Genomic DNA, 23,001 nt, shown 5'->3' on the forward strand with positions numbered 1-23,001 from the left:
ATGAGGGTTATTTTAGAGAGAAAAATTATGTCTTAATAACACAGCTTTATGGGTGTTAAATTCTAAATTTGAGTGCTTTTAAATGTTTGTTTACCTAAGCTAGACAACTTGAAGTAAACTTCAGAGAAGTTGCACGATAGCTCATTTAGACTATCTTACTTTTGCCAGTCAATCAGCCCCAGATATAATGAGCATTTTGGAAATTACAGAGGCCTTACTGAGTGCCCCAGCATTGGCCATCCCAGATGTTAGCAGCCTTTCCACTTGTATGTGAATGAAGAGGCAGGGGTGGCCAAAGGAGTTTTGACTCAGACTCTGGAGCCTTGGCAAAGGTCAGTAGTAGCCTCTCTTAGCAAGAAACTAGATCCAGTAGCAGCTGGGTTCCCCCTTGCCTCTGCATAATTGCTGCCACAGCCTTCCTGGTCAAGGATGCAAGTAAATTGACTTTGGGTCAAAATCTCATCTTGACCACCACTCACGTTATCGAGGGCCTTCTTCAGACTCCACCAGACGAGTGGATGACAAACGCCAGAGTGACAGGGTATCAGACCCTCCTCCTTAACAATGACTGATCAGTCTGTACTCCAGTCACTGCAGGCATTACAGTCTGTCTAGCCCACGCAGGGATCCTAACTGCCCACACTGAGACAGAGATGGAGCTGGAACCACATCCTTACCAACCCGGGGACTTGATTTGGAGCTTCACTGGAAGGGAACCTACATTGTGATCCTGACCACTCCCATTGCTCTCAAGGTTGACGGGATTACTCCCTGGGTCCACTGCACCTACGTCTGGTCAGTTGACCCACATGCCGTTCTCAAGGACTTTGTTCCAGAATGGAAGAGCCAGCTGGACAGGACAATCCCCTAAATCTGAGACTATGCCGCTCTCACGTACCTCACTAATGTCACTTATACTATGCCCTCTTCTTACACCAGTGCGGGGCGTGAAAAGTAACCCTCATTATCCCCCTTCTCCTCCTTACCTTTGGGCCCTGCATTATCAATAGATGAGTTACTTTTGTCAAAGACAAAGCCAGTACAGTTCAGCTCATGATACTCAGACAATACCAACCGATGGACCTTATTACAGAGGCCAACTAGGACCCATGATTGGGTCCTTCCTTAGGTTCCTCTGAGAGGGGGAAATGTGGAGGCCAAGAAAAACAGACTGCATCCATCCCAAGTCTAGCCTTGACATAAGTACAGCCATCTTGGCCCCGGCAGCCATCTTAGGTCTCCGGGACTGGTAAATGACCCCTTGCTCCAGGAAGACTGACTGAAGCAAACACAATGATCAATCAGGAATAGGATGTCTTATCGTTGTAATGACTCATGTCAGGAATAACATGGCTTGACGTTATAATAGATCATGTCAGAATGAAAAAGGGAAAAACAGGAACAACATGGTTTGACATTGTAATAGATCATGCCAGAAAGAAAAAAAGAAAAAACAGGAACATAGGACTAGTAGTTGTGGCCCAATCACCTATTGACACCCCTGCTCTGCCTTTAAAAACTCTGACTGTAATCTGGTTTGGGGTCCAAGTTCCTACTCCGCTGTGTCGGGTATACTTGGGCCCAAGCTTAAGCTTGCTGAATAAACCCTCGTGTGTTTACATTGGTGTTGGCTCCTTGGTGGTCTCTCAGACATGAAAACTCGGGCATAACACTCCCTTTCTCCCCCTCTGTGGGCCGCCTTCTCACTTTATAGCGTCATTTGCTGCACAAACATTTTTAACTTTGATGAAGTCTAATTTTTCTTTTCATTGCTTATGCTTTTGGTTTTGTAGCTAAGACGTCATTGCTGAAGCTAATGCTCTGGAAGGCTTTCCTTCTAGAGTTTCTTTGATCTAGTCTTCTAGAGGTCTTTGATCTATTTTGACTTAATTTTTGCATATGGTGTAAGGTGAGTTTCCAACTTCATGTTTTTGTGTGTGGAAAATAGGTCTCTGGCATCATCTAGAGTTCATTGGTGGCAAGCAACAGAAACTGAGATAGGCTAATAATGGGAGTAGTTCTAGATAGTTTATAGCAATTAAGGGAAGGGGCACCTGAGTGGCTCGTGGGATAAAGCCTCTGCCTTCGGCTCAAGTCATTATCTCAGGGTCCAGGGATCGAGCCCCGCATTGGGCTCTCTGCTCAGTAGGGAGCCTGCTACCCTTCCTCTCTGCCTGCCTCTCTCCCTCCTTGTGATCTCTGTTAAATAAATAAATAAAATCTTTTAAAAAAAAGAAATTAAGGGAAAATCAGGAGGGCAAAATCTCTGGAAGTTAAGAATATGTCTCTGTTCCAATAATTTTGCAAGTGTGTATGTGTGTGTGTGTGTGTTGAAGGTGAGGCAGCATGGTCACTGAATGGTTGCAATAAACAAGACCGCATGAAATGTAGGCTTGGGGTAGGGCAAGTGAGAGGGAAGGAGTGTTTCCCCAAAGGTAAACTAGAATGTTGTTATGAGAGTGGGGGAGGGGTACTGGGCAGGCCAAACAGTAAATGCCCACTCCTTTTCTCACTGAAAACTTTCTCAGAGCTGTTGATACTGCACTGTGAATCTCACCAGGTCTGGGGGACCAGAGTGTGTGATGTTTCTCACACCATTTTCCCAAGACCACTCTGGTGCATTTTACAGAGTTCATGTTCCACAGAGTGATTTGGGAGATGCTTTCATCTGCTAATAAAAATAACTCTGTACTTGTATTAAGAGTAAGTTCAGTCCTGGTTGAGTCTTTTTTTCAGTGTATAAATTAGACCCACCTTATGACAAAGGCACAAAGACACGTACGTTCCAGTGCTGAGCTGCGGTGGATTTGAACTTCCCAAGTTCATGGCAGGAAGCTAGGAATCAGACCTGAGTAATTCTTTCATAAACTCACAGCTTGAGTGAAGCAAGCAGAAATACAGCTTATGAATTTTGGTGGATAGAATATCTGTGTGATGGGTACACATTTCTCTGTGATGCTGAGATATGAGGAATGACACATTTATTTATTTTTTAAAGGAAAATTAAATGTTAGCCCAGGCCTTCCTCAGCAGGGCTGGTCTTTTTGGGGAGAACTCCACTCCTTTGGACTATTCATGACACCACGGATTTCAGGTCAGAAGAGCTGAAGAAGAAGAGCTAAAGAGATCAGGGGCAGACAGATGTGGGGGCTGGCAGGGGTTCATCTTCCCCAGGGCATAGCTGGGAATCCCGTCACCAAACTGGGACTCTTTTGTGACTTTCAGAACCAGTGCCTTTTATTTTCTGGTGCTTCTCCAAATTCCACGCAGGCATCCTTGTTTCAGTCTGTCACAGATCCTGGTGCTCCAGAAATAAGGGGCTGTTCACCAGGACCGCAGTAACCTCATCAGCTCCGGGTACGGTGGGAATGGCTGGTTTTCAGTCCAAAACTTAGGGCAAATTGGCCTGGTGATTTGGGGCCCTCTGTAGACAGTGTTAGGTCCCCCAATAATGGGTCCGTGATTAAAGGAGCGAGACTGATACAAAGCAAAGGTCAAGCAAAGCTTTATTTCGTGCCAAGCATCAAGAATCAAACCAAACATTCGGGGCCACACCTCTTACAGAGAGGGCAACCTCTCTCTGCTTCACAGACTAGCTTTTAAGGGCAAAGGCCTTGTGGTCGGGCCTGGCCGTGCACAGGCGGCCAATGAAATTGTAACACACAGAGAAAGCTGCACAGTCATGCTAGGTGACCAATTAAATTACAATTTACTCTAATAGACATTTGAACCAGCCTATCACCTTGGTCAGAATTGGCTCCCAAAAGGTGCCCAAAGGGCGGGGCCCATACACCTTGGTAACTAGGGAGACAGGATACGCCCCCCTCCCACTGATCAGATGTCTCCACCTGGCCTGACTTACCCTTGTATTTGGGCTTTGTTACCTGGGACTGGTTTCCGGGACTTATTTTTAAGTAAGTTCCCCTGGTGGGTCGGGGGTGGGGGGTGGGGGGCAGAGTCAATTTAAGTTTTACAACAAAATGGCCGTTCAACCAGGGTGGGGCCGCTCTGGTTGAATAGGCCCTTACAACAGGTTTCAGGAGGGAGGGATTGGGGCTTTGGTAGGAAGTTCTCAAGGCTCTGCCCAGCCTCTCTTCAAGGGGTCAGGTTTGGGGGTGAAGGACCGACATGCTGAAGGCAATAAGCTAGGACCAGTGGGAATGTTCCTGGTGCTGAGAATGGAGGTCTCTAGAATGTGAACCAGGAGGCAGGAAGCTGGAGACCAGGGGCCTGCTGCCTCAGTTCTTCCACGAGTGTTGGGTCACCTCTTCTGAGCACCAGGGTTCTTTTTTTGGCCAACTGAAGAGGGTTGGGCTAAATCTATTAATTCAAAAATAAACATAACTGAGCTTTGATTGGGCACCAGGCTCTGTGCTAGACAGCTGTGACATTAAATAAAGCAAGGTTCACGTATTTCCAAGGTCTCTCGTGTGAGTCTGGTAATGCTTGGCCCCCAGCTGCCACCGCACACCGTGCTTTCATGCGCATTACCATGATGGCGCTGGGCGACCATCGTCCTTCCCACCGCGTGGGCGTCGAGTGACCCGTCTAAGGTCACATGGCTACAAAGCCACAAAACCAAATATGACTCCAGATCTTCTGGTTCTCAGTCATGGGCTCTCTGCTCTGTGACCTGCTGTCCCTGACCTTCCTTACTGTTCGTGATGCTTCCATCTCCCAGATTTTCCCACCCAGTGGACAAATAACTTGCATTTGCCGAGCCCTTGCTTTAGGTCCTGCCACCTGCATTCTCAGGGAAATCTCAGAGCAACCTCATCAGGTTCTGTTTTTGTCGTCTCGTAGAGGAGGAAGCTGGCCAGAGAGGCTGAGGGCCTCGCGTGGAGTCAGACGGCATGTCAGTGGAATTTGGTTTCAGGGCCGTTCTGGGGGTGCTGTGCTGCCCTGCCTTCTGGGATGGTGGAGAGAGACCACCGGGAATACAGCGGGTTCAGTGCTCTCCTGCAGAGCTGAAGGCCGGTTGGGTCCTTCCTGGGCTCCCACTGGAGGATGGGGAGAGAGCCAGAAGGCTCCAGGGAGCTGGTTGTGATGAGGTCTTGTCCAGGGCCTGCTTTTGGTAACAGACTTCAAAGACCTCAGGGACCTTCCAGGTCCCATAGATCCAGATGTCCTAGTGGGAATCAGCTGAAAAGCAGGAGCGCCTTGCCGTTTTCCAGAAGACATGGTGTGCACTGGCTGGGGAAGGAGACTCCCCACCCCCACCGTGGTCGCCACCCCAGGCTCCCTGCTCCCACCCTCGGGCCAACTGCAAGGACTTTCCTCTTCTTCAAGCCTGTGGGTGGTGCTCTCTGTCCCCAGCCCTTAGAAGTCTGAAGACTGGGCCGTGCCATCAGCCTGGGCTTCTGCCTTGCCTAGTGCCATTTGGGAAGGCTGAAAAATAGTGGGGTGTGCCCCTAATACACAGATGGGAAGTGTAGGTTTAAAGGGGTTAGAACTTGGTCCCCTCACAAATCACTGACAGGGGGAGCTGAGCCTGAAGCCTTGACCTTATGGTTTCCAAGGGCAGGGTGCGGAGCTGGCCCAGCAACGGAGGGTGGGGGGGGTGGGGGGGAGTAGGGGGGTGGGCGGGGCAGGTAAGCATCCCTCACAGCTGTGTTTGCCTTTAGGCACTTTATCTTAAACACAACAACCCTGGGAGGTAGGAGGTTCTTCAAGCACCAAAGGCAGAGCGTTAAGCTCGGAGTAGTTAAGTAATTTGCCCAAGGCCAGTTGGTCAGAGGGCAGGACTCAAAGTCAAGAACTTATACAGCAATTCAGCAGCGTGGCAGGATACAAAGTCAATGTGCAGAAATCAGTGGCTTTCTTATACACTAACAAGGAAAATACAGAAAGGGAAATTAGAGAATCGATTCCATTTACTATAGCACCAAGAACCATAAGATACCTGGGAATAAACCTAACTAAAGAGGTAAAGGATCTATACTTGAGGAACTATAGAACACTCATGAAAGAAATTGAAGAAGACACAAAAAGATGGAAGACCATTCCATGCTCTTGGATCGGAAGAATAAACATCGTTAAAATGTCTATACTGCCTAGAGCAATCTATACTTTTAATGCCATTCCGATCAAAATTCCACCGGCATTCTTCAAAGAGCTGGAGCAAATAATCCTAAAATTTGTATGGAATCAGAAGAGACCCCGAATCGCTAAGGAAACGTTGAAAAACAAAAATAAAGCTGGCGGCATCACCTTACCTGATTTCAAGCTTTATTACAAAGCTGTGATCACCAAGACAGCATGGTACTGGCATAAAAACAGACACATAGACCAGTGGAACAGAGTAGAGAGCCCTGATATGGACCCTCAACTCTATGGTCAATTAATCTTCGACAAAACAGGAAAAAATATACAGTGGAAAAAAGACAGTCTCTTCAATAAATGGTGCTGGGAAAACTGGACAGCTATATGTAGAAGAATGAAACTCGACCATTCTCTTACACCGTACACAAAGATCAACTCAAAATGGATAAAAGACCTCAACGTGAGACAGGAATCTATCAGAATCTTAGAGGAGAACATAGGCAGTAATCTCTTCGATATCAGCCACAGCAACTTCTTTCAAGATACGTCTCCAAAGGCAAAGGAAACAAAAGCGAAAATAGACTTCTGGGACTTCATCAAAATCAAAAGCTTCTGCACAGCAAAGGAAACAGTCAAAAAAACAAAGAGGCAACCCACGGAATGGGAGAAGATATTTGCAAATGACAGTACAGACAAAAGGTTGATATCCAGGATCTATAATGAACTCCTCAAACTCAACCCACACGAAACAGACAAACACATCAAAAAATGGGCAGAAGATATGAACAGACACTTCTCCAATCAAGAAATACAAATGGCTATCAGACACATGAAAAAATGCTCATCATCATTAGCCCTCAGGGAGATTCAAATTAAAACCACATTGAGATATCACCTTACACCAGTTAGAATGGCCAAAATTAACAAAACAGGAAACAACATGTGTTGGAGAGGATGTGGAGAAAGGGGAACCCTCTTACACTGTTGGTGGGAATGCAAGTTGGTGCAGCCTCTTTGGAGAACAGTGTGGAGATTCCTCAAGAAATTAAAAATAGAGCTTCCCTACGACCCTGCAATTGCACTCCTGGGTATTTACCCCAAAGATACAGATGTAGTGAAAAGAAGGGCCATCTGTACCCCAATGTTTATAGCAGCAATGGCCACAGTCGCCAAACTATGGAAAGAACCAAGATGCCCTTCAACGGATGAATGGATAAGGAAGATGTGGTCCATATACACTATGGAGTATTATGCCTCCATCAGAAAGGACGAATATCCAACTTTTGTAGCAACATGGACGGGACTGGAAGAGATTATGCTGAGTGAAATCAGTCAAGCAGAGAGAGTCAATTATCATATGGTTTCACTCATTTGTGGAGCATAACCAATAGCATGGAGGACAAGGGGCGTTAGAGAGTAGTAGGGAATTTGGGTAAATTGGAAGGGGAGGTGAACCATGAGAGACTATGGACTCTGAAAAACAGTCTGAGGGGTTTGAAGTGGCGGGGGGGTGGGACGTTGGGGTACCAGGTGGTGGGTATTATAGAGGGCACAGCTTGCATGGAGCACTGGGTGTGGTGAAAAAATAATGAATACTGTTTTTCTGAAAATAAATAAATTGGGAAAAAAAAAAAAAAAAAGAACTTCTCACTTTCTCCTCCTTTCCCCACCTGTGATTCTCCCCACGTGTGGGGTTCAAAGGAAGGCTGAGTTTCCCCTGGGGAAGTGAGTGAAGCACAGATTGTCCTTTATGGTGGGTGGCTGGTAATTGGGGTCCTATTTGCCCATCAATAGCTGACCCTCCAGGCGCAGGATTTTAATTATCTTGCAAGCTGCTCTGATAAGCTCAGACTCATTTGTTAGCAACAGGAAGTGTGTGGGATGTGCAGAGGCTCCAAGGGACCTTTTAAGGTAGCCAGCAGCTTGGAAACAGTTCTGGGTTGACTAAGCAGAGAGCAGCCCGAAGATGAATACACAAGCGGTGGGGGGCTTGGAAAAGGGGCCTCAGAAGGCTGGTGAAGTCACCCTCCGGTGACAGATGCTAATGGACCAGAGTCACAGCCTCTGCAGAGATGGGTGTGAGGCAAGCACGTATGAGTCACTGTGGAGAGGCTCCCAGGCACACTCTGCAACAGAGGGACCCTAACCTAGCTCTCGCCACAGCTGCCCTCCCATGAACTACGTGATTAATGGTGATGAAACCTCCTTACAAATGTGAGGCTTGAACCTGGTTTTGCATTAGCGTGAGTAGGAGGTGCTGCTTCACATTCAATTAATTTTTTATCTGACCTGTCTGCTCTCCTATGGCAAGGCTCTGTTCCTGCTCTAAGGATTACATTCTCTGCCGGGACCTGAGGGGATCGTTGCTCCGGATCCTTCCAGACTGGAGAGTGAGTGTATTTGTGAGATGGGCAAGCCGAGCTGATGGGGGCGTCTAATGAGTTTAACTCTCCTCTTTCCCACCCCCTGTACTTTAAGACTTTGAAAGAGAAATCAGGGGGCACAGTTTTTTCTCAAGAAACATAATTCTTAAAGGGGGAAAATTCAAGTGTACATGGATGATTCTGACCCTGCACTGGCAGAGAGAGACAAAGACAAGCCATCGATGGGACTTTTTCTGGGTGCCCGATATCCCCTGTACCTCCTGGCTTTAGCATGCCCACGTTTTGGTTTTTCCACCTGGACAATGTGGAGGGTCAGTGAACACATCGGGTGGGTGCTTGAGGCTTGGTCCCAGCATCACAACCCCGCACCAGCTCTGGGGAAGCAGTTCCACCACGCCTTGGGACAGGATTACATCACTCGAGGGAGGGTTGTTGCCTATGTGAACTCAGGTCCCAGCTCCCCATCTGAGCGCCCGGTCCCCCCAGGTGGTCATAGGGACCCCGAAGCACTGGCTCTGGCTCTAAACAGGGGGCACTGGAGCCATTTGCTGGAGGGGAAAATCCCAGGGGACTGCTTGGGGTGGCATCTGAGTGGGAGGGGAGGATTTAAGTCTGGGGTTTGTTGTCACTTTACCCCATCTCTAAGTAAGGCCAGTGGACCACGAACGGCCACGTCCCTGGCAGCCTGGAGGTTCAGAGTTTTAGGAATAAGCGTTCAGAGTTCTCACCACCTAATTACCCAGAGGACTCTCAAGTCAGCCGGACCAGGTTCCTCCTCTTCCCTGCTGAATCATCTTGGGGAGGTTATTTCACCTTGTAACCCTTACCCTTACAATATGAAGATCACTACCATCTCCCGGTTAGGGTGATGTGATGGAATGACAGCGACAGACCCCTGGGTCTGCTGCAGGTGTGCTCCGGAGCCCGCCAGCCTGCTGTTTCCTCTGATAGCCCCACCGGCTCCTTGGAGGTTCTTCCACATTGTTCCATCTGTCTCCTTCATAGCTCTGAGTTCTTGGTAGGGAGGAGGGGGGTTTCTCCTAATGGCTCCCTGCTCTGATTTCCTGCTTCTGCAGGATTCCTGAGCCCCTCTGCCCCTCCCCTGTGGTGACTGTCCTCCTGTTACTCACCATCCCCACCCCTTTATTCACTAGGAAAAGCGACATTAAGCAAGGTGCCTGTGTCTACTGCAGATGTGGGCCTCGCTGGGGCTGGTGAGAGACGGTTTACAGCACAGACCAGACAACAACCTAGAACGGAGGGTTCGGTGTCAATCCTCTAGAGGCCTTCCCTTGTGCTGAGGGCCAACCCTAGCCATCTGCATTAGTTAGCTGTTGCTACACAACAAATCATCCCGAAGCGTTGTGGTCACAGTTCTGTGCCTTTACAGGTGAAGATCAAGGACATGGTTCTTCTGGTGTCAGTTGCATCCCCCTTGGATCTTGAGTTAGCTGTGGGTTGTTTTGGGGATCTCCGCTGAGCTCTCAACACATCTGGTGGCTGAGCGGGGACGCGTAGTCTCTCTTTCATGTGGTCTCTTAGCTTGCAGCAGATCCCACTAGGCTCATGCACACGGTGGTGAGTGGAAGCACGCAAGGTCTCTGCCATCTGGGCTCACAACAGGCACTGTGTCACTCCTGCTGCCTTCTTCAGGTTGACACAAGCCACAGGACTGGTCGAGATTCAAGAGCAGGGGAGAAGGACTCTCCTTTTGGGGGAGGGGAGCTGCAAAGTCGTATTGCAAAGGGTGTGCATCTGGGCAAGTGTGTTAGAGTGTTGTATGCACGTGTTGTAACCCAGAACACCATCCTTTCCCTCAGGGTCTCACCCGCTATCTTGTGGGTGGATCTCTAATCTTTTCTTCTGCACTGTCTAGATCTCCTTCCAAATAGTCCCTTCTCTCAGTTCTAGTGTTCCCAACTCTTCTTCCTACCTGAAGAGGACTCCAAAGTTCTTTTCTTATGCAGAATGTTTTTTTTCTTTGTTGACATCTTTTCCTTCCCAGTCACGTTCACACCGAAAATGGTCCCAGATGTGCTGGTTAAAGTAAACCAGTGGTTCTCAACCTGCCTGGGTCAGACTCACTGGCAAAGCTCTTAAAAATGACTGAGACCTGGATATGAGGGGGACATCTGTCACTCCATTGACCATCATGGTTGATTTGGCTGGCCAGGTGGATGTCCCCTTCTTCCCTCATGTATCCTTGTGCATCCCACCAAAAGCTGCATGCTTGGTCCAAGAGGATGACCTTCCCCAGTAGACAAGGATTGTTTTTTGGCCAAGGGCATATGAGTAACTGGTGCTCCCCAGCTAGAAGCTCCAAACAAGGCTCTCAGGGTCCATTTGCAGGAAAATGTAGAGTAGTCAAGCTTCCAAGACTCCAGGTGCCTCCAAATAAGTTGTTTCATGTACTTCAAGTACTGATCATTATGAAATGATCTCTCCCCCAGTTGATCTCCCCATATTGACTTTTTGTGTCTCTCTACTTCTTGATCCTACTAAATTAATTCAACAAAGGAACCAGTAGGCATAAGCAAACCAGAACCTAAGCCTGTAATGAAACCCTAGGGACAACCAGTCACAAGCAGCCAACTAGACTATCCCAAAGCCCTAAAAAAAAAAAAAGTGATTAAAAAAAATTTTTTTTTAAATTTTCTTTAAAAAAAATTTCTTTCTGGGCACCTGGGTGGCTCAGTGGGTTGAAGCCTCTGCCTTCGGCTCAGGTCATGATCCCAGAGTCCTGGGATCGAGAACCACATCAGGCTCTCTGCTCAGCAGGGAGCCTGCTTCCTCCTCTCTCTCTGCCTGCCTCTCTGCCTACTTATGATCTCTGTCTGTCAAATAAATAAATAAAATCTTAAAAAAAAATTTCTTTCTTTAAAAAAAAAAAATGAGTGGTGCCTGAGTCCCACTCTCAGGACCGAAGGTAGGTTTTAGATACTGTGAGTCTTTTTTCTTTTTAAATTTAAAGGAGGCTCCATGCCCATTGTGGAACTTGAACTCACAACCCTGAGGTCAAGTGTCATGTGCTTTACTGATGAGCCAGCTAGGTGCACCTGGGTATTGGTATTTTTAAAAAGCTTCCAGGTGTTTCTAATACATAATGAGGATAAAAAACCACTGGAATAAACAAAAATACCATGTATCTCTGAGATAAATTTTGCTCCTTCCCTAAAATGTGGACATTTTAGAAGCTGTTTCTTTTTTATTTATTTGTTAGAGAGAGAGAGAGCGCGCGTGAGAGAGCACAAGCATGGGGAGGAGCAGTGGCAGAGGGAGAAGCAAGCTCCCTTCTGAACAAGGAGCCCGGGGGGGGGGGGGGGACTCGATCCCTGGAGCCTGGGATCATGACCTGAGCTGAAGGCAGACGCTTAACCAACTGAGCCATCCAGGCATCCCAAGAAGCTTTTTGTTTGTTTGTTTTAATGAGCAAATTCCCCCTTTGTATTACATTTGTAAAGTGCCCAGTGCATTGCACACACTCACTAAATATAAACTATCATCACTGTGACTGTTGCCATCATGGGCACCCTCGTGTGCTGGTAAGGAGTGTGGGCTCTAAGTCAGAGTACTTCACTTCTCTGCCTCAGTTTTCCTATCTGTAAAATAAGGATAATTAAAATTCCTACTTCATAAATACTACATATTTTATAGTACGATTGTAGGTATTGCTTAATATGTCTTAATGATTGTACTTAGACACAACATAAGTGCTCAATAAATGGCAGATAGTATGTAATTATCGTTGGATTTATTCAGCACCCCATAGTTTACTCATCCCCGGTTTACTTTCTCTTTGATCCAGTGTCCAAATGAAATGAGATGACAATCAGTAGTGAGAAGTGGTAGTGCAGTAACACTAGAGTATACTCATGCTGGATGAAGGCAAAGACAAGATATTTCCATTGCTTGGAGGAGTGCTCAGTTCTGCCAACTCCAGATTATTAAAAGCATTAAGAAAATTCTCTGGCACACTTGAGTATCTTTTTTCTTTTCCAAGCAGAGTTTTCTTCAGCCCAAACATTCATTTTAACAGAGGCAGCCTCAAATTTGTGCAATTACTTGAGTGGAGCATAATTGGCACATTTAGTTCAATTTGGATGTCCTGGAGATAACAGATGCAAGCAGGGATGCCAAAATCTGGCAGCAGTCTGGGTGTGGTGGTGGGGGGGTAGAGAGCACAATGAGGGGCACGGGTGGGACAGAGAACATCTTGGAATCACAGAGTCAGAGTCAGGGGGACCCTTTGATAGACCAACATACAAGGAAATAGAATTCTAGAAGAATCAAGAATATCCAAAGTCATGTGACTGGTTGTTGGGGTCAATTCCACGTTAAAACATGTTAACCCCCTAGGGCCTGGCTGGGCTGACTTAGCCATAGTGACTCCATATTGCCTAGGTAGATATTTTGTTGTTTAATAAATGTCTCAACAGTTATGGATATCAGTTCCAGGTAACTGTTGCTAAAACACACACCTAAAACAAGGCCGTTTTGTTTATATCGGTTCCAGGTAACTATTCCTAAAACACACACCTAAAACAAGGCCATTTTGTTTATATCGGTTCCAGGTAACTATTACTAAAACACATACCTAAAACAAGGCCATTTTGTTGTTTAATAAACGCCTCAATAGTAACTAGTATTGGTTCCAGGTAACCGTTACTAAAACACACAGGTAGGAGACATCCAATCAGCCAAAGCCACATATGCAGATGTCTGCGATTGTGCCCTATAAAAACTAGCCTGTAAGACCAAGGGGCGTTGCTCTCTTCGGAGGCGGCCCTGGCTGGTCAGTCTGACTTCTAATGCTTGGCATAGAATAAGGCTTTGCATAACTTTGTCTCAGTCTCATTCCTTTGATAACGGACCCAACATGATGACTGGTAGAACTCAGACCATGGAGAACCATGGGGATTTTAACTTTCATTGTGTCCCTCCTTGTACTGGGCTTGTGTTGGGTCTTTATCTTTATTATTTAGGTATATCTTCTAACTCCAAGAAGTAGGGATTATGGGCTCCTTTTTGCAGTTGAGAGAATGGAGTCTTCAAGAAGTTATGATGTCATTATGATGTCACGGCAACTAAGAAGTTAGATCACAGCACAACCTGTGACGCCATGAGAGCAGTTTAAGGCATTGGAAAGGCATTAAAAAAAACTCCTATAAAATTTTTATTCACTTTGAAACAGATTGTTCACCTGTTGCCAGATGTCAAATGAGATTATTTCCATGGTATAGTTTTAGGAAGACCCTAAGTAAAAAACAAACAAACAAACAAACAAAAAACCCACAAACTTTCTAAAAAATGAAATGAGAAAACCCACTTACTTCTGTTTCCTGTCATCTTACTCATAGATATGTGAAAAAGAAATTAGAGCTCAATGAAACAACATAGTATGGTGGAAGGATCTCATATTTTACATAAACAAATTTTACCTAAACAAACATATTTCTCATATTTTACATAAACAAACATATTTTACATAAAACATATTTTAGGTTAAAATTTGACCCACCACATATATGGAAAATGCTAGAGGAATAGCACAGACAAGAGCTTATTTGGTGGGAAAAAAAAAGTCCAAATTATGAAATAGCTAGAAAATACAAAATTTTATTATAGTTTCTATGAGAAACCAATACATGTGATATTATAATGCAAAAAAGTGAGAATTAAAAAATGATAAATCCCAACAGTCCAGATAACTGTCTCATAATCACAAAACAATTACAAAGCTAGAATGTAGTGTAACAGAGTGGTGGGTTATGGTTTTCAACTTTGGAGTCAAACTTCCTAGTTTTGAATCCGGGTGGGACCAACTTTACTAGTTTTGTTACTGTGTGCAAGTTTACTTAACTGCTCTGGACCTATCTCCTTACTTAGAAAAATCATCATAAAGACTATGGAAGTACCTCCTGGTGTCATTTTGAGATCTGAATGTGTTAAAGTATTATTTTCTTCTCTTTGTAGGAATCCAGGTATTACCTTATTGCTAGTAACATGTTTTTTGAATGAAGGTAGCCACTTTCCTGGTTTCTGGTCATTATTGTTGCATTGGACAGTCTGTTGTTACCTCTCATCTTCTCTAATTTACTACTTGCACGTGGCTTCCCTGGTGTGGACTAACAGCTCTTGCATTGTTTTTCACATTAGCCGTGATTTTCAGAGCTTTGGCAAATGTGCACGGACTCGCTCACTGTTTGCTATAAGAGGCACCACAGAAGGAGAGGAGTTTCTCCTTTCTGCTTCTCACTCTCACTAGAAGTCGGCCATGATGGATGTGCCTTGCCCCGGATGCACCTGTTGGGTGATACTCTATGGATTGGCATGTTATTTTTATGTCTGTATCTGGACGGCATGACTGTGGCTCTGCCTAGCACTCAGCCTCTTGTGCAGTCCCCAGGCTCCCAGTCTTACTTGAGATCAGGCACTGAACAAAAGCAGGAGTAGGATTATCTGGGGGGAGGGCATAGGAAGAAGAAACAGATTTCTTTTTCTAGCCCCAATACTAACACACACTTTAAAAAGCGAACAGCATAAGGATTCTATTCCAATCTTCTTCTTTTTTTTTTTTAAAGATTTTATTTATTTATTTGACAGAGATTACAAGTAGGCAGAGAAGTAGGCAGAGACAGAGGAAGGGAAGCAGGCCCCCTGCTGAGCAGAGAGCCCGATGTGGGACTCGATCTCAGGACCCTGAGATCATGACCTGAGCCGAAGGCAGCGGCTTAACCCACTGAGCCACCCAGGCGCCCTATTCCAATCTTCTTCTTACGATTCTCTGGCTTGGTGTGTCCACTCTTGGAACACCCAGCCATAAACTAGGGTGCATCTGAGCGTGAGCCCAAGATGTGGTTCCCCAAGGGAAGCCCTGGAGTGGGTCACCAGGGTGCTAGCAAGGGCCAGCTAGTAATCAAAGAACAGCCTTGCCACTGGCTGCCTGCCTCTCAGCAGCTCTTTGGAATAGCTCTGCCCAAACTACGAGCCGTCATTAGTCTAAGTTTGGGGTTGGAGGAGATAAGAGACCCAGCAAATGGCTGGTGAGGGCCTTTCCAGGGCCTCAGTGAGAACCTGCAACAGGTGATGATCATCAAGTGGGTGTGAGATAGAGAAATATGGGTGTGTCTTGCTACCAAAAGCATCTCTTTAGATGAGGAGGTATAGGGGTCCGCCTGGGTGGCTCAGTCGTTAAGCATCTGCCTTCAACTCAGGTCATGATTCCAGGATCCTGGGGTTGAGCCCCTCATTGGGCTCCCTGCTCAGCAGGAAGCCTTCTTCTCTCTCGCCCTGTCCCGCTGCTTGTGTTCCCTCTCTCCCTGCATCTCTCTGCATCTCTCTCTGCCAAATAAATAAATAAAAGTTTTTTTTTAAAAAGAAGAGGAGGTATGGTTTTCAGTCTATTGGCTTGGACGTACATGCGCATGAGCGTTCCTAATCCTACACGAAACCATGGAACCACATATAGTGTGACAGACTGTCACAGGTTTCTTCTGTTATAGGCATTTTGTCTGCACTTCATGCTTTCCTTACTTCTGGCACAGGCATAAAGAGAAGTCACAAGTCATATGGAATTTGCAGCTCTGCATTCAGACTTAGATTCTTCTATTAGTTGATAGATGCTAAGGCAAATCACTTAACTGAAAAGAGGTTCTCTGTCTATAAATGGGAAAATACTATTTAGCTCATGGGTTTGAAAAATAGCATCTTAGATAAATCATGCCTATTTTCTCAATCAATGGATTATTTTTCTCATTAGAGAAGAAGAGATTAAATCTTACCTTGGAATTGATGCAGTGATGTTCTCATTGGGCATGTGGTTTCTTTGGAGGTTTCTACAAGAACCCTGGTGTTTGGCATCCCAACCTAGATGCTTCCTTCCTCATTTTGGGATGACTCTTGCTCAAGATGTAAGAGAAATGTATGTGAGTGAGAGAGAGAGATTGTGAGGGTTAATTTTATGTGTCAACTTGGCTGGGCATGAGGCTCAGATACGTGGTCAAACAATATTCTGATATTTCTGTGAGGGGGGTTTTTGGGTGAAATGAGCATTTAGATCAGTGAACTTGAATAAAGTAGATTGCTCTCCCCAATGTGGGTGGGCTCGAGGCCTTGCTCAATCAGTTGAAGGCCTGCATAGAACAAAAGACTGATTCTCCATGCCCCCAACCCCCCGACCCCCAAGCAAGAGTGAATTCTGTCAGCAGATGATCTTTGGACTTGAACTGTAGCATTGGCTCTTTCTGGTTCTAAGCCTTTTTGTTTATCCTGCAGATTGTGGATATGCTAGCCTCCATCATTGCCTGAGTCAATTCTTTAAAAAGAGATATCTTTCTGTATAGATACACATCACATTCTCTGCTGCTTTATATCAGCTGAGGGTCTCCACTGGACAGCCCAGCTCACAGCATGTTCCCAGGAAGATTTTGCATTTTAGGAATGGTCTTTTTGTTCTTTTGCCTGCTTTATGTGTATTTGCTCATTTGGGATAAACTAAAAGCAGTAAATGAAGAATAGCATGGTGTTTATTAGATTGCACTGTGTTCAAGTGAATCTGAGCTCAAGCTAAGACCAAAAACATACACCCACTCCTCTTCTGAGGGCACAGCCCAATTTGCATCCATGTAGTTCTATTTTAAGGACCTACAGGAGGTTAGTAAGATATTAATAATTCTAACATGACAATAATAACCATAGGTGTCACCCAGGAGCCTTTACGTATATTGTTTCCTTACACACGATAGATTTGGGAGCCTCCCCTTATGTACTGGGCAATCATTTTCTACCATATTCTTTCCAATTCAGTTTTAAGTCTGTTTTCTCCAAAATCTTCATGTGATGGAGTAAATATTTTGGCGGAAGTCATATTTGTTTAGATCCAAAGGCAGGAAAGCCAGTGTAGCTTGGACAGAGAACATGTTCTTCTGGGGAGGCGGGTATTCTGATTATGTAGATTTCACATTGCCGTATGCAGCTGAACATTTATCAGATAAATTTAATCCAATATGAGATATATAAAGCTCTGCCTCTCTGGAATATAATTGCATTTTGATGAGTCACAAACCTCTTCAGGACATTTTGCTGCCTCTGGGTCATCTTTACGGCGATCAATACTCATTGTATCATACCCCTCCTTTCTAATCAATAGGATGCTAAATAAAAGAGTGTTACTTGCCACAGGGGAAAAGGGACTGCATCTGTCTTTAAAAATATCATTCATGATCTATTTAAAAGTGATATAAGGTGATGGGGAAAAGGAGATGTGAGATACAATTCCTTTTTACTCACTGCTCGCCAGCACCCACCAGGCTTTCAGAATGCTTTCGTCCTGAATTTGCCACCTAGATAAATGACCAAGGCCATGAGTTGTCTTCTGAACTCATTTGCCTTCTGTAACAAGATATTCATCCTGTCCCAGGCAGTGCTGTTACCTTTATTTCAAGGGTTAGGATTTTTGCCCAGGAAATGCTCTGTGAATGACCCCCGTGTGGACACCTGTCATCAGTATCCACTAAGTGCTGCCCTGGGGCCTGCCAGACCCAGACAGTGGAGAAAGGGTTTTGCAGGCAGTCTTCCCTGGGTTGGAGGACAAAGTAGGTCACTTACCAGCTGTGTGACTCTAAGAAAATTATTTGACCTCTCTGAACCTCCCTATAATCAGCTCTGATTTCCCTGACCACTGGAGACAGAGAACCCCGAAGTATGCTGTGAAAGGCTAAAGACATTCCCACGGTGGCTGCAAATTCCTGGGGCTTAGTCTCCAGAGGACAATCTAGCCCCTGCCCCCCCTTCATTCCCCTCACTCCCAGGTCACAGACTCCTGTGTCTGCACACGCTCTGTTTCATTCTGCACCCATTTGGCCACAAGTCCCAGCTTCTGCAAGAGGCTTTGCATTTAGATGCTAACAAAGGAGAATGGTTTTTATGTTTCAATACTAGTATTTTAGGACCTTGACCTTCAGATTTACCTTCTAATTCAGGAGCCTTCATTTAAAGTTTCCAAAAGGACAGATCCAGAATGTGAAGCAGAGGATTCAGCTCATGGTCTTAGCATAGAATAGTCTCTTCTCAGGCAGCTTTCCAATTAGACTGTGCTCATGACTGTCTTTAAAAAAGGAAATGTCTTGATTATTTAAAGAAACAAACAAACAACAAACAAAACCTACTACTCACCCATTATTGACCCAGATCCTCTGCTCAAGAATGAGAAGTTAGGGAAGGTCAGGATGTGTGTGCGTGCGTGTGTGTGTGTGTGTGTATGTGACTTGAATTTTCTCATCTTAACTTTTTTTTTTGTTTTTTTAAAAATATATTTCATTTATTTATTAGAGAGCGAGAGTACATGTGCATGTGAGAGCAGGAGCCGGGGGAGAGGGACAGGGAGAAGTAGACTCTCCACTGAGCAGGAAGGCAGATGTGGGGCTCGAACCCAGGACCCTGGGATCATGACCTGAGCTAAAGGCAGAAGCTTAACTGACTCAGCCACCCAGGTGCTCCTCATCTTAACATTTCCTAGTAGAAAATTAGAAGTGCAAATACGAGTAGAGAGAACCATGTAATGAAATCCCATGTGCCATCCCCCAGCTCCAGCTGTTACTAGCTCAAGTCTGACCTGGTTTCACTTCTGTCCCCATCACTACCCATCCTCCCAGCCTGAATGGGTTCTTCTGATGCAAGCCCCAGACAGTAAACCACTTAACCTGTAACTCTTTCCTTATATATCTCTACATGATAAGGACTCTTTAAGAACTGAAACCTCATAACTGTTATCACACCTAAAAATGGACAACATTAGAATTCTCCTGTTTCATTCCCCCACCCCCACTCTTTAGAAAGAACCGATTGTGTCAATCAGGTCCAAAAATTCTCTTAAATTTGTTTCAATCTAGAGGCCTCTTCTCCCTCCTCCCCTTCCCCTTTTCAATTTAGACACAGAAGAACACGAGTCATTTGTCCAATAGACTCTCACATTTCGTATTTTGCAACCTGAGATGTCATTTCATCCATAACCTGTTCTCTGACCAGCATTTCCCGCAAACAAGGTGTTAGACTTACATTCTAGAATTGGAGATCTGATCTGAGGCATGTACAAATTTTCCTTGAGAAGTCTTCATACGTGGTATCGTAGAACTTCTCTCAGAAGGCACATAGAGATCAGCTGTCTGTCTGTCATCATCATGTAGAGATCCAGTATTTCAGTAGGGGTTTGCAAAGTGATAATATTCCTTCATTTATTAGCTCAGAAGACTTCTCTAAAGAGAAGCTTTTTCTTGAAAAATATTTGGTGACCCTGAGACTCAGTTGTATAGGAAGGGCAGGTTAAATCCTTGATTCTTGCCCTGTATTTACATGTTTTCAGAATAATACATTGGTTCTTTACATCTTCTGAAGGTGATGAATACATTTTTGTTGTGATCTCATGGACCTTACGTATTTCGTGTGATTCATATTGCGGTCATTCCTCTTACTGGTTCTCAAAATTTTCCATCTTTTGCTTGTGAGAGCCTCTCGCTGTTGGCTTCTGAATCTTTGATACAACCACAGCAGTTTTTGATAACTTCCTTGCTGTCTGCTATGACAAATGTTCTAGGCACATTTTGTAGATTTCTTGCTGCAAACCTAGAATCAGCGATTTCTCCAAGGAGGCTTAATTCCTTTTGTGAAAAATGATATTTAAAGATCACAAACCGGTTGTAGGGCTGGCCGTTGCTTACAAGTTCGTCATTGTTTCCAGGCTGTTTCAGTGGACAGAATGATAAAAAATATTTAGTGTAAAGTACATCATGAGTTCCAGCTAATATTTTGAATTTGGATTTAGTGAGCTTGGTTTTTTATTTAGCTTCTTTGATTTTGTATTTGCATATTTTCTCTCTTCTGCCTAAAATCCTGGTTCCAAACAATATTAACATAATTACTTTCTGCTTTACTATGTTTCAGAATAACAATAATAATGTCATTACTAACAGTATGATGTCTGAAACAGTTTAAGATTCTTTAAAATTATTTTTGTCCTTAAGATCTATCCCACTAGGGATACATAGTGTTTTAAAATTAGTGTTTTAAAATACTTGGATTAATTCCTTTCAGTGTTTATGTTGTCAGCCCAATACAAAAGTGAAGTTCATTTGTTTCATTTGCTTTCAATTTTTAGGAATTGTTTTCTTTTCATTTTGATTTAAGATTATTTTTTAACTGTGTAAAGAATTGATGTGGTTCTGAGGTCAAATCTATACACTGAGTCACACCGAGAGAATTTCTAGCTCTAATTCTTGTCCTCTGCACTTTGATCCCTTTCTTCCCTAATGGTAACTATATTTGTAAGTTAAAAAAAAAAAACACTTTTATAAGTAATCTCTACACCCCACGTAGGACTCAAACTCATGACCCTGAGATCAAGAGTTCCGTGCTCTTCCAGCTGAGCCAGCCAGGTGTACCCCCATGCCATGGTGACCATTAAACAAGTGTGGCTTATTCTTCTATTTTTTAAAGTACAGATAGTTCCAGACTTATGCTGGTTCAACTTAATGATTTTTCAACTTTACAAGTACAATACTCTACAACTTTTGTACACTTTACAAAGTGATACACATCAGTAGATATGGTACTTCAAGTTTTGAATTTGGATTTTTTTTTCCTGATACGCAGTTCGATCTTCTCATGATGCTGAGCAGGGGATGTCACAGCTCCTAGTCACCCAGGAAATCATGGGGGCAAACAACCAATGTACTCACAACCATTTTGTAACCATTCAACCCTTCGTTTTTCATTTTCACTACAACAGTCAATAAATTACAAGAGATATTAACACTTGATTATAAAATAGTTTTTTAAAACTTTTTTCTTTTTAAAGATTTTATTTATTTATTTGACAGACAGAAATTACACACAGGTAGGCAGAGAGGCAGGCAGAGAGATAGGAGGAAGCAGGCTCCCCGCTGAGCAGAGAGCCCGACCTGGGGCTCGATCCCAGGACCCCGGGACCACGACCCAAGCTGAAGGCAGAGACCCCAACCCACTGAACCACCCAGGTGCCCCTTTTTCAAAAATTTTTGAGTGATATTTATTGACATGGAAAGGAGGTTCACAACATACTGGTGAATGAAAACAGATTACAGAACAGCATTTTTGTAAAATTAAAGACCCAAGAAGGTCAGCAAAATGTTCATGGTCTTCTCTGGGTGGTGACATTTCAGATGTTCAATTGACTTTTAAGTTTTCTTCTTTTTTTTTTTTGTTTCAAGCTTTTATATAAATTCCAGTTAGTTAGCATATACAGTACTACTAGTTTCAGGTGTAGGATTTAGTGATTCATCAGTGACACACAACACCCAGTGCTCATCACGGGTGCCCCATCACCCAGTTAGCCCATTCCCTGCCTACCTCCCCTCCAGCAACCATCAGTTACTTCTCTGTAATTAAGAGTCTGTTTTATGGGGTGCCTGGGTGGCTCAGTGGGTTAAGCCGCTACCTTCGGCTCAGGTCATGAACTCAGGGTCCTGGGATCGAGTCTCGCATCGGGCTCTCTGCCCAGCAGGGAGCCTGCTTCCTCCTCTCTCTCTCTCTGCCTGCCTCTCTGCCTACTTGTGATCTCTCTCTGTCAAATAAATAAATAAAATCTTTTTTTAAAAAAAAGAGTCTGTTTTATGGTTTGCCTCTCTCTCTTCCCCCCATGATGATTGTTCATTTTGTTTCTTAAATACCACACATGAGTAAAATCATATGGTATTTGCCTTTCTCTCATTGACTTATTTCATGTAGCATAATACACTTTAGCTCCATCCATGTTGTTGGAAATGGCAAGATTTCATTTTGTTTTATGGCAAAGTAATATTCCATTGTATATGTATGACATAACCTCTTTTTTTTTTTTTAAAGATTATATTTATTTACTTCAGAGAGTGAGAGAGTGAGAACATGATCTGGGAGAGGGGCACAGGGAGAGGGAAGGAAATCTTCAAGCACAATCCCCGCTGAGCAGGGAGGTCGATGCTGGGCTCAATCCCAGGACCCCAAGATCATGGCCCAAGTGGAAATCAAGAGTCAGACACTGAACTGACTGAACTATCCAAGCACCCCTGTATACCACAACTTCTTTATCCATTCACAGTCAATGGACATTTGGGCTCTTTTCATAATTTGGCTATTGTTGATAATGCTGCTATAAACATTGGAGTACATGTATCCCCTTGAATCGGTATTTTTGTATTCTTTGGGTAAATACCTAGTAGTGCAATTACTGGGTCAGTGGGTAGTTCCATTTTTAGCTTTTTGAGGAACCTCCATACTGTTTTCCAGAGTGGCTGCCCCAGTTTGCATTCCTGCCAACAGTGTTAAGAGGGTTCCCCTTTCTCCACATCCTTGCCAACACCTGTTATTTCCCATGTTGTTAATTTTAGCCATTCTGACTGCTGTGAGGTGGCATCTCATTGTAGTTTTGATTCATATTTCCCTGACGATGAATGATGTTGGGCATCTTTTCCCTTGTCTGTTGACCATCTGGGTGTCTTCTTTGGAAAAATGTCTATTCGTGTCTTCTGCCCATTTCTTAAATGGATTATTTGTTTTTTGGGTGTTG

At 44.3% G+C, this 23,001-nt stretch overlaps 1 protein-coding gene across 1 annotated transcript in view; it reads left to right on the plus strand.

Annotated features, from left to right (window-relative positions):
- Window positions 1-23,001, plus strand: part of CDH17 (cadherin 17) — a 105,688-nt gene that overhangs the window by 9,887 nt on the left and 72,800 nt on the right. The gene's annotated exons all lie outside the window — the stretch shown is intronic.

The sequence above is a fragment of the Neovison vison genome, chromosome 4, assembly GCF_020171115.1.
Source record: "Neovison vison isolate M4711 chromosome 4, ASM_NN_V1, whole genome shotgun sequence".
Lineage (NCBI taxonomy): Eukaryota > Metazoa > Chordata > Mammalia > Carnivora > Mustelidae > Neogale > Neogale vison.